Source organism: Protopterus annectens, chromosome 4.part1, assembly GCF_019279795.1.
Source record: "Protopterus annectens isolate FY-2018-M chromosome 4.part1, PAN1.0, whole genome shotgun sequence".
NCBI lineage: Eukaryota > Metazoa > Chordata > Ceratodontiformes > Protopteridae > Protopterus > Protopterus annectens.
In genome coordinates this window covers 34,156,239-34,168,677 of record NC_056734.1, presented here as the reverse complement: position 1 = coordinate 34,168,677, position 12,439 = coordinate 34,156,239, and positions in this window count along the sequence as shown.

Below are 12,439 nucleotides of genomic sequence, written 5' to 3'. Positions count from 1 at the left end.
AGAATTTAAGAGTTACTTTAAGGAATAATCTGAGATTTTTTATCCTTGAATGATAATTGTCAGGTTAGTAAAGTCATACTATAGGACTCTTTACAATGCATATTAAAGATAGAATGTGAAGATGGGATAAAGAGCTGTTTGAACTATAGAATGAAATACATAAACATGGGTTTGAGCAACAAACAAAACATAGATAATACTAAAGTCATTAAAAAATTGACAAAATATAAAATAGTTTTAACATATAAAGTTGAGATAACTTTAGAAAAAATAAAATTGCGCAGTTATGCAATGACTTCAAAAATCTACATAGATTAGCTAATAGAAGTAAGATGTTAAGCAAAAAGGCACAAATAAATAATATCCAAAATCCTCACACTAATGAGCTTACTTCAGACACATAGGAAATGTTTAATATTATAAAAATATTCCATGAGGATCTTAATAAAAATAAAAATAATAATCCTGATGATTCTAAAATTTACAAATATTTAAAGAAAAATGTTACTAATATACTTAATGACCAATACATGTCTCTGTTAACTAAGCCTATTAACCTAATAGAATTTAAAGAAGCTTTAAAAAGAGGGAAATGGTAAAGCACCAGGGCTTGATGGTTTAAGCATGGACTTATATAGTCTGCTATCATTAAATATTTCAGAATTACTGCTCGACATTTTTAGGATAATTCAGAATGACAAAATATTCCTCCCTCATGTACATTTTCTGTAGTCTCACCTATATTTAAACAAGGAAGGGAAAATAAGTTAATTTCCTCATATAGCCTTATTTCATTATAAAATATAGATTATAAAATATTTACTTCTATCTTCACAAGATTAACAGATATAATAGATACATTAGTAAATAAAGATCAAACAGGATTTATAGTCAATAGATTAGTCAATCATAATATAAAAAGGCTAGTAGCTATCTTAGATTTATCAAAATAAATAGACAAAAAATGGTCTTAACCATCTTAGATATCAAGAGAGATTTTGATTCTATAGATTGGAACTACTTGTTTAAACCTTTAGAAGCATTTGCATTTCCAGAACAATTAATTGAAATATTTAAAAAAATGTACTGTATAGAGATTGCAAAGCATATATTAAAGGTGGATCTTACATTTTGAAAGAATTCATTTGAAACAAAGACACACAGGATGTCTCTTGTCCCTTCTGCTATTTGCATTAGTTATCGAATCCTTAGCTAGTAGTATAAGAAGCAATGAAAAAATGATGGATTCTCAATTAACAAGGATTGTCAATCTAAAATATATCTTTTTGCAGATGTTGCAGATGATATTTTATTATTATTTATGTATGTAAGTATGCATGTATGTATGTATTTAGTTAGTTAGTTAGTTAGTTAGTTAGTTAGTTAGTTAGTTAGTTAGTTAGTTAGTTAGTTAGTTAGTTAGTTAGTTAGTTATTTGCATTTGTTTACCAGGATGGTCCAGTGGGCTAAAAAGTGGCCATTATCAGTGGAGACCCTGGGAGAAAAGCTCCACATATAAAAGAAATTTAAATACAGTAACATTTTCTACATAAATATAGAGATAACTTAAAAATAGACATACAATCTTATCATAAATTTCTAGCTAGAATAACCAAGGCAGTATACATTATATACAAAATATACAAAGTATAATATATCATCTGCTTTGGATACTATAGAGTGAAGACAGCAAGAGATAGTTGCATAACTGTTAAGCAGGGGGGAGAAAAAAGTGAGTGAGATCAGGTGGGGGAAGATGCCCTGTACTCATAGCCACATGTACATTGCTATAGGGCTAAGAGATGCTGATTTTAGGAGATTAAAATTATACAAAGAAATAGATGAGGGATTGTAAACGTTTCAAGAAGTATTGCTACTGAAATGTAATAATAATAAAACTGAAACTTTAGTGTTAAATCAGTTACTAGATAATAAGGTTAAAGATAACTGTAAATATAATTGGGAAGTAAAATAACTAACATATTTATTTATTTATTATTTATTTTACATTTGTTGACCGGGATTGTCTGATTGAGCTGAAGATCCCTTTTTCAGTGGAGGCCCAGGGAGAAAAGCTCCAACGTATTATGCAATTTTCATTGTAAATTAGCATTAAATAGCAATGTTACAGGATTATTACAAGGTATTAAGTAGCAATACAACATTATACAGTGTCAATAATCAGCAGTATAGCAAAACTGTTTACAAGATGTATAAAAAGAAATATGTCATTAAGATGAATATAGTTTTTGGGGTAAGTGGTTACAAAAACCCAGTTTTATCATAATGTAGTTGCATGAAGGCAAGACAATTACAATAGAATGTTTTTCTGAGGCAATTTGCTTAATAGATTTTAGAAGACAGTAGAAAGAGTATTTAAGGAAGATTAGAGAAAGCTAGTGAGATGAGTGAGTTAAGGGAAGAAAGTAGATTAAGGTATGGGAAGTAGGGGATGATTAAGGAGGGAGAGTGCAGTGGCATCACCAGTGACTTTTAAAGTGCTCTTTGGTGGCTGTCTTAAATTGTTTAAGATGTATAAGGGTCCTGATTTCTAGTGGGAGCCCATTCCAGGCAATAGTGGGGTGATAGCTGTACATGTTACATTCAGATTTAGACTTTGGTTTGTAGATCTGTAGTAGGTCTTGGTTAGAGCTTTGGAGAGGTCTGGAGGGAGAATAATGGGAGAGGAGAGGGGATAGTACTGGGCAGTAGGAAGGCTGGTATAGGATAGAATGGATGATCTGGAGCTGAGAGAGAAGAAGCTGGTGTGGTAATTCAAGCCAGTTTAGGTGTTTTAGAGAGAGACAGTGATGAGATTTGTAGGTTTGTTGGGCAGCAAATCTATCAACCTTGTTGTAGGTAGATTCGAGTTTGGTCAGGAGTGCTGAATTAAGATTTGTGAGAATTTGAGAATTGTACATTAGACTGGCTAGAAAGTAGGTAAGAGAGAGAGTAATCTTGGCTTCAGAGGTAAGGAATTTCTTGTTACGGTAAAGGAGCCCTAGTTTTGAATGAGTCTTTTTGATACAGTTATTTACATGCAAGTCAAATGTATGCTGATCATTGAAAGTTACGTCCAAGAGCTTTGTGCTGGATTCTACCTGAATGGAAGAGTTATTAAGGGACTGTATGGAGAAGAAGGGTTTAATATTGTTGAACTTTTTAGGTGGGAAGAGTAACAGCTTTGTTTTTTTAGGGTTAAGGATGAGCTGGTTGTTGGAGAGCCATGTGTCAACTATGTTAAAAGATGCCTGAGTAGCTGAGAAGAGCTTATAGGGAGAGTTGGCTGTGGTGATGACTGTAGAGGCATCTGCGTATTGCACTAAAGATGACTGAGGACAGGAGGTATAGAGCTGATTAGTAAAGATATTAAAAAGTTAAGGCCATAGGATAGACCCTTGAGGTACACCCATTTTTACAGGGATAACAGGGGAGACTGCAGAGTGCCATCTCACTGATTGAGATCTATCAGTGAGGCAGCTGTAGAACCATGCAACAGTATCAGAAGATAAGTTGAGGGTATGCAGTTTGTGCAGCAGGAGAGCGTGTGAGACAATGTCGAAAGATTTTGAGATGTCCAGGAATAGGCTAGAAATATGTTTATGGTCATCCATGGCTATAGAGACAGTGTTAAGGAAGGATAATAGAGCTGTAGTGGTGCTATGTTTGGGTCTGGCACTATGTTGAGTGGGTCTAAAAAGATTTTCCTGTGTTAGGTACTGCATAACGTGTTTATGAATTCATTTTTCTAGTACTTTAGAGAGAGGGGAGAGGATAGCGATAGGTCTAAAGTTGGAGATATCAGAGGAGTTACCTCCTTTGTGTATAGGTAGAGTGTGACATTATTTCCAGATGGAAGGGACTTTAGATTCAGAGATAGCGTGATTAATTAGGATAGATACAGTGAGACCAAGAGAGTCAGCTGCTAGTAGAAGAAAAGTGGAAGGAATACTGTCAGCTGATGTTGCGCATTCTTTTAATTTAGAGAGTAGAGTTTTGATGTAGCTAGTAGGTACAGGTTTGAGGGAGAAGGTATTTGAGGAGATAGTATTAGGAGTAGGTTCAGAAAAGTTGGAGATGTTTGTAGTAGAGAAGTTTGGGTTAGGGTTATTTAAGAATAAAAGTCTATCAAGATGTGAGTAAGATTATTAATAATAACTTTGAAAAAATAATTGAAAAATGTTGCTTATTAAAAAATTGATTTTTTTTTACTTTTATGGCTATGTCTTTACTTATTAAAATAATTATATTACCCAATATTATAAATAGCTTTAATGCCGATGAAAATGTCTAAAGAAAACGGAAAAAAAAAACATTAACTTCATTCTTATGGTGTCCTAAAAAGCTGAGAATTGCTTATAGAAATCATATAAGATTATGGAGGTATGGTGGTATTAGCTTCCCAGATGTAGAATCTTATTCTGTTACTTCAGATTTTAACATTACTATGCTCTGGGTAGACTCAACCTATACTAGTCAAGGGAAAACCATTCAGGAGTAGATTATATTAAATTCTTAAGTTTATCAAATATGATAAATAACAAATCTGTAACAATCCTTTCATCTAGTTAATAACATTTACCTTAGAAATTCATTTCAGTCCTTTGACTTTGCATATATGAAATCATTTATTAAAACAGTTAAGAAATATGTTTTTAAAACTCCATTAATATCAAAATGGAAATGTGTGTGTTTTCCCATTGCATAGACCTATATATTGAAGGAAACTCAGAAAAATGTTAAAATGACTTTATTAAAAATGAATACATTGGTATTATGGTCTGATTTATTTGAAAAAGAAAAAGCTAAGTTGCCACAACATTTAATGAAGCATTATAAGTTGGATTAATCTGATAACCAGTTACTATAAGCCACCAGTTATAAATTAAATTAATTTGTAGATAACAGTAGAGAATGAAAAGTTCCACAACCACAGCTTAAAACAACTTCACTTTTATTTGCAGCAAAAAAACACAGTAAGCGCTTTCAAACTCACAGTTCTTCTTCAGACTGAAATATTCAGGTTTTTACTCAGAAATTTAAAATGCACATTAACCAATCCACAACCATTATAAATTATCTATGCAAATCCCTAGATCTAAGAACCAGTCTTAAAGAAACCTTGTTATTTATACCAGGCTTCCTATGAGAGAGAAACTTGCAAATCCAGTATAGTTCCCTTTCCTCTGTAAAATTCACCAAATCACCACCTCTGGGACCATTATTAATTGTCTCAATAACTTTAAACATAAAAAAAAATGTGATGGACCTGACTCATATACATGTTTACCAAGAGCATTGGTTAAATCAGCTCGTCTCATGGCATATTTATGCTCAAGAATCCGCTCATAGAGCATTCTGTTGGACTTAGCAACATAAAAACTATCCCATGCCACACACATAGCTAAATAGATAATATTTAGAGTCTTGCAACTAGATGACACCTTAAATACAAATCTCTGCTTTGAGATAGGATGTATAAATCCATTTGAAGCATAAGCAGAGGAACAATGCCTACAGGATCCACATGGATGAGTGCCATTCAATCTTGAAGGCCAAGGCAACCTCAGTGGGTCATAGTCTCTGTATCAAAGACGTCGCTTAAGAGATTTTTTGTTTTTATAGGCATAATGTGGTTTTGTGCCCACAATATTCTTAATCCTGTCATCCATGGTTAGAATATTCCAGTTAGCATCTATTGTCTGTCTAATTTTCCTAAAATCAATGGCATAAGGTAGTACTAATGGGAGACTCTGTGGACTCATTTTCTCACCATGCTGTTCCACATGGGGGACATCCAAAAAATAAGGGTGTGCTGTTGTAAACCTCTGTGACATTGCACCTTCTCTCATCCTTCTTGTCTCTTTTTTACTATAACCTCTACACTCAAAATTTTGTGCTATCATTTCCAAGTCAGTAGTAAAACCATCTAGTGTACTATTAAGTCGGGATACCCTCATCCCTTGAGTTTTCATATTATTCTTAAACACATGTGAGGGATGCATACTATCCCATCTCAGTATACTGTTCTTCCTACATGGCTTCCTATAGAGAGTGGTAGGCAAATTAGCCATCTCATCTTTAGTTATACGTACATCAAGAAAAATCATCTCAGAGGAGTACACAGTACTAGTGAACTTTAAGGAACTCGTAATACTATTCAAATGGTCAATGAAATCTCCTAGTACATTCTCAGCCCCCCCCCCATAGTAAGGCCACGTCATCAACAAACCTTCTGTAGAACAGCACCTTAGAAGTAAACTGACAATCAAACACAAACTTTCCTTCCCATTGTGCTAACACCATGTTGGCATAGCTATTGGCACACGAAGTGCCCACAGCTATGCCAACTTTTTATAAATAGTATTCTCTTTGAAACAAGAACACATTGTTAGTGAGCACCAATTCCAAAAATAGACAAATGAGATCTATTTGTTTGACATCATATCTACTGTGTAGAGTGAGAAAAGACTTAATCATACTCAAACCTTCCAGATTCGGCATACAGGTGAAAAGCGACTCTACATCTAGAGTTACTAAAAGAACACTATCTAAATTAATTGTATTTCCATTCACAAACTGGCTAAGGTCCATCAGAAATTGTTTAGTGTCATTGAGTACAGTAGATATTTTATTAAGAACGGGTCATAGCTGCTTGTCTATATATGTAGAAAATGGCTCAGTGAGCCACTTCCTACTTGAAACTATGGGTCTCAGAGGTGGTGAAACCAAGTTTTTATGCACTATAGGGAGTCCCTGAAACACTGGTATCACGGGATGTTGCACATTCAAATAATCAGCAAATTGCTCAGTAATATAAAAATTATCTAAACAGTCACGTATTGTAAAGAAAATAGAACATTGCACATCCCATATAAAATCTTCATCCACTTTGTGATAAACATTTAAATCTGCTAACATTCTATGAATAGATCCTACATAAAAATCTTGATTCATTAAAACAGTGGCTCCACCTTTGTCTGCCTTTTTAATAACTATAGAGTAATCAGACTGAAGTGCCTGCAATGCAGACTGCTCTTCCTTGGTCAAATTACAAAAATCATGCCCATTCCCCTTAGAATTATCACCCTGAGAGCAAGAAAGGCAAGCAAATACTTCATCTTCACACTTCTTTACAAATACTTCAACTACTGGATCAATATTAGGTTGAAAATCACTAGGTTTCTTAAAAAAAATCACACATTATCATTGCAATGATCGTCCACAAAACATAGCTTAAGTGAAATGTTGTGAGCAAATAATTGCAAACTTAGTAAAACATCAGACAACTTATCCCTCTCAGCAGGTATAAAATTAAGTCCTTTTTCCAGCAAAGAAATTTCTGCTTGAGACAGTACCTTATCAGTGAGATTAATAATTAAGGACCCTCTGCCATGTTCCACATCCGTTTAAGGTTCTGTATCATTGACTCATCGTGGAACTGTCGACCTCTTTTCCTTCCTCTGCTCAAGCTTCTTCCTCTGTTGAAATCGCTCTTTCACACTTGTTTTCTTGGTAGTGGTAATTGAAGGCTCCCAGAAACCTGTTTCTCAGATGGAGCCTTCCTCCGAACATCTTGTTGCAAAGAATAGGAAGCAACACCTGTTAAGTTAACAGAATCTGTGTGCACAGAATTACACGCTCCTTCGTTAGTCTGTATACTCGCTGTCATCACAAGATCATCTCCACCCACTACCGGGGGAGTGGTGATCTCCTCCTTGGCCAAGATAGATGCATTATTAGCATTCAAAGCACTTATAGTGTTACAGGGCCCAGTGAACACATGCTCCTTTAAAAAATCATTCTTATCTCGAGCTAGCTTCTTCAGTTTTTGATTCCTTATTCTATTCTCATATGATGAGATTGAATCAGCGAACTCATCAAATGCTGATAAACACACTTCATTGTTGTAGCTCTCAAGTAGACTTTGTTTTTTAGCATCAGTGGCTGCAACCAGTTTTTTCTCAATGGGCTCAAAGAATTCAATTAAACGTTTAATGTAGCCAAAACTATATTCAAGTTTCAGCTTTTGCCATTTCAGCAAAAGCTCTTCATAGTGGTTCCCATACGTAGGCATCAGCATAACTCTTAAACCCTTAGGAACAACTTTGTTGTTTGAAAAGCTAAGTTGCCACAACATTTAATGAAGCATTGTAAGTTGGATTAATCTGATAACCAGATTCTATAAGCCACTACTTAGTAATTAAATTAATTTGTAAATAATATGAGTGAAGAGGACGAGAACACTATTCCCCATTATATGAAAATATGAATGCTATCATAGAGGATAAATTTACCTAAATGGACGTTTGACCAAGTTATATAAGTTAATTATAAATAATAATAATTTTTATGAAAAATTCTGGAACATTTTAGATATTAATGGACTGAGTGACTCAATATATGGTAAGAATAAAACTCTGTTACTTAAATCAGTTAGTCAAAATTCTTCAAGTTTATACTAGAAAGTTTTGGTGTGGAAATATATACGTGGAATATTTGCTACTCGCTATAACATCTATAAGTTTAGTAAAATTACTTTTTATTTGTTGGAGATATAGTAAAGTTGTAAAATCTGACTGGATTCACATTTTTATGGATTATGAATAATTAATTGTATTTTGGGAAGAGATAAGTATGTATTTTAAGTAGTTGCGGTCTGATTACTGTTTTTTAACTAGATCAGTAATACTAATGGATTTTTCACTTCCTTTTCCTGTAAATGCCAAACAAAAAATATATTCTGGAGTTTACTGGCACTACCTAGAAAAGTTATTAAAAAAATGGAAATTAACTTTACTTAGGCCCTTGGGCCAATAGCCTAGTACTTACCTATGAACCTATGAACCTACCTATGAACCTCCAGTCCTACATTCAAAGAGCTTTTAAATTTAACAACAATGCTATGTAAAACTGAAAAAAAAAGTGATCACAATAACATCTATAACTCATCCTAGGAATTTCAGTGTTTGGGATAGCCTTGAAATATTGCTATTGAAGTACCAAGACTTTTACTGTGTTAATTGTATAAGATTATGTTGATGATTCAGTGTATTCCTAACATTGTATAACAGTATGGGATGTTGAATTTCTTCTTTTCTGTCTATATATTGTAAATATGTTAAACTAATGAAATAAATTCTTAAAAAAATAGAATATGTTAATGTAAGGAAGTATAGATCTATTTTTGTGCATGTTGTTATTAATGATCTCATCCACAAGGACTGTCTCTGACTGTTAATAGGGAAGTTACATTTCTCTTAGAGGGCATAACTTGGGGAGCTGTTAGAGTGCATTTTTCAAAATCACATAGAGAAAGGAGAGTCGGGTCACCATTAATAAAAAGATTTTGGTGAAATAACTACGTGAAAAAAGTCCCAATTTAATGTGTAGAGCATCCAAGCCTAATTATGGGCACACACATGTGTTTAGGCAGGATGCTATGCCCTTGTCAAGATCAGGGAAGAGAATTTTTGCAGCAGATATTTTGTAATATTTGACAAACACAAGGGAAGACTTTTGCCTGGTGAAAACTTTACATTTCACAGATAACAACTTTTGATGCATTTCTGATGGTTGTTAATGCTAGGAGTGTTAATAACAATTTTTTTTGGGGGGGGATTGCTACATTCCCATAAGATTGTTCTTGTTATTTTTTTGAGGAAAATAGTTGAACAATGACTACAAACCAGTTCTGTCAGGGTATAAATGTTTTATTGTAATAGACATGCTAACAACAAATCAGGTTGAGGTATTATGATAAGGATCAAACAGTGTTGTGAGACCTGTGATTATTACATGTTCATTGATAACACTGATACTGTAGACTGTGTAACTGTGTGAATAAAGGCAACCCTGGAACATATAACAATTGTTGCAATGTATAGACCACCAATGTCAAGTACTGATGACCTATAGGAATTCATACATTTCTTGCATGAAACACAGGAGGGAAGAATAATAGGGGCTGAAGACTTAAATTTACCAGAAATAGACTGAAATAATATTGATTGAACAACATTAGTAAGGAAATTATTTACAACATATGTTCAGGAACAACAGTTACTTTATATAAAAAAAAATACCCTGGAATGAAATGTAGTAGACATTATTTGTGTTCCGATAGAAATTACTGCCACTTCATGTCATGTTTTACCATCACTGATGTTCAGTGACCATGGAGTTATAAAGGTTATTTTCTAGCTAGATAATTCTGCCAAATGGAAATCTAAACAAATGCACAGAAGATTAATAACAGATTATATGGAAGAAAACCAGTCACAATTTAAAACTAATTGGAGTGATGTGTTCAGTGGAAAACACTGCAGAAGGAAGGTAAAAAGGTTTGAAAGAGAAATTTTTTGAACGCAAAAAATTAAAAAAAATGTTTAATATCAGAATATAGCATATACTTCTGAAAGCACAAGATACTTGATTAAGGTGAGAGACAAAAATATGAGAATCGGATAAGATGTCAAACTATGACCAAAAAGCCGGCAGACACATTAAATATAGTGTGAGACAAAATCAAGAAGAAAATGTATATAAAGATATTGAGCATAATAATAATCCATATGCATAAGATGTGGTAGGAGTAAAGACATACAAACCGGTAAACTGTAGATTCTAAAATGTATACTCAGGCACAATAGATTTTATGTTTCTACACATTTTTACAAGATTTTATATTTTCTCGTATGCAGTTTGGGGAAAGTTTTGCTGGTTATTTCAAATTTGATAATATGGAATTTCAAACATTTGAAGTACACCCATATATATATATATATATATATATATATATATATATATATATATTTATGTATGTACATATATAAAGATATATATACGGTTTGCCTTTAAATTGTTGAATGCACATAGTCGAATGTGCACACCACTGAAATGTTTCCACAAAATCCATACTGCTGAAACTTCAGAAAGTCGAAAAAACATTGAATGTCGACATTGCAGTTCAGAATATCAGCATTTGAGGTATTGACAAGGTGCAGTTTGGAGTTTGCGGAAGTGGTTTCACCATTGTGACTTCAAAATTTTGAAGATAAGCCACATATATATATATATATATATATTTTAGATGCATATATACATATGTGTGTGTGTGTGTGTGTGTGTGTGTGTGTGTGTGTGTGTGTGTGTGTGTGTGTGTGTGTATATATATATATATATATATATATATATATATAAATATATTTATATATATATATATATATATATATATATATATATATATATATTTATATATATATATATTAGTAATGACTATGAATGAAAAATTCTGCTGTGATATAATTTATATCAATTTAACATCAGAATTTGATAGAGTCATGCACAAAACATTGATCAATAAATTAGAACATCTAGGTATTGATGTACTCTTGATAAGATAGATAGCTGCATGGCTTACAAATAAGACATATCAAATATCATATATCAATTGGTCAGGTGAAATTCAAGATTAGAGTTAGGGTGTCCCACAGGGCTCTAACCTATGCCAGTGTCTGAAACTAGATTCATTTAAGGATCTGGATGTATTGGTAGATCCAGTTCTGAGTTTTAATTTTCTTATCAACCAATTGGTCAATGATAGTTTTAGAACTGTAGGTTGCAGAAAAAGATTTATAAAATCTAAGAAATCAAAAATGATGAAGTCATTGTTTATTAGTTGTATTAGACTCAAACTTTAGTATGGAATGACAATATGGAAATCTTATAAGAAAACAGGCATGATTAAACTGGAAAGAGTACAGCAGAAATATACCAAAGACATCAATTTATCTGAAAATTTAAGTTAACTTGTACAGTGTCTCATACAGATATTTAATAGGAGACCTTTTCCAGGTAAACAGGACATTTAGAGACATCTGCCTCTGAATTTTTGGGGTTATCAAAACTTAGCTGAGAATCATCAAACAACCTACTTATCACAGTCTTTAGGAATGGGAAATGTACTAATTAGTTCTCTGAGAGAACAGCTTATGCATGGAATAGACTACCAAAGTATATTAAATCAAGCACTAGTTTAGATATTTTTAAGAACAGCTTTGACACATATTATGGAAACAACTATGTCAGTGTTAGTGTATTAGCAGGCTAGAAGGGCATTCTTGCACATGCTTGAAATATTTTTAGATTTGTATGTATGTCTGAATGTAACTATGTGGCTCATACAAAATGCCCATGAAACAAATGTAAAAGCAAGTAAAAACACAATAAAAACAAACAAACAAGCAATAAACATATGCATATATGCATATGCTTGTCTGTCAGTTGGTGGGGAGGATTAAGGCTACAATATACTTCTTGACATACAGGGTTTTATTCCATCAGCCTTTTGGCCTGCTGTGTGACTTTAACTAAGTTAGGTAACTTAACAGTGCTTTGGGCCAACTTAGAATTTGGGTTAGCATCGTTAATTCTCTCC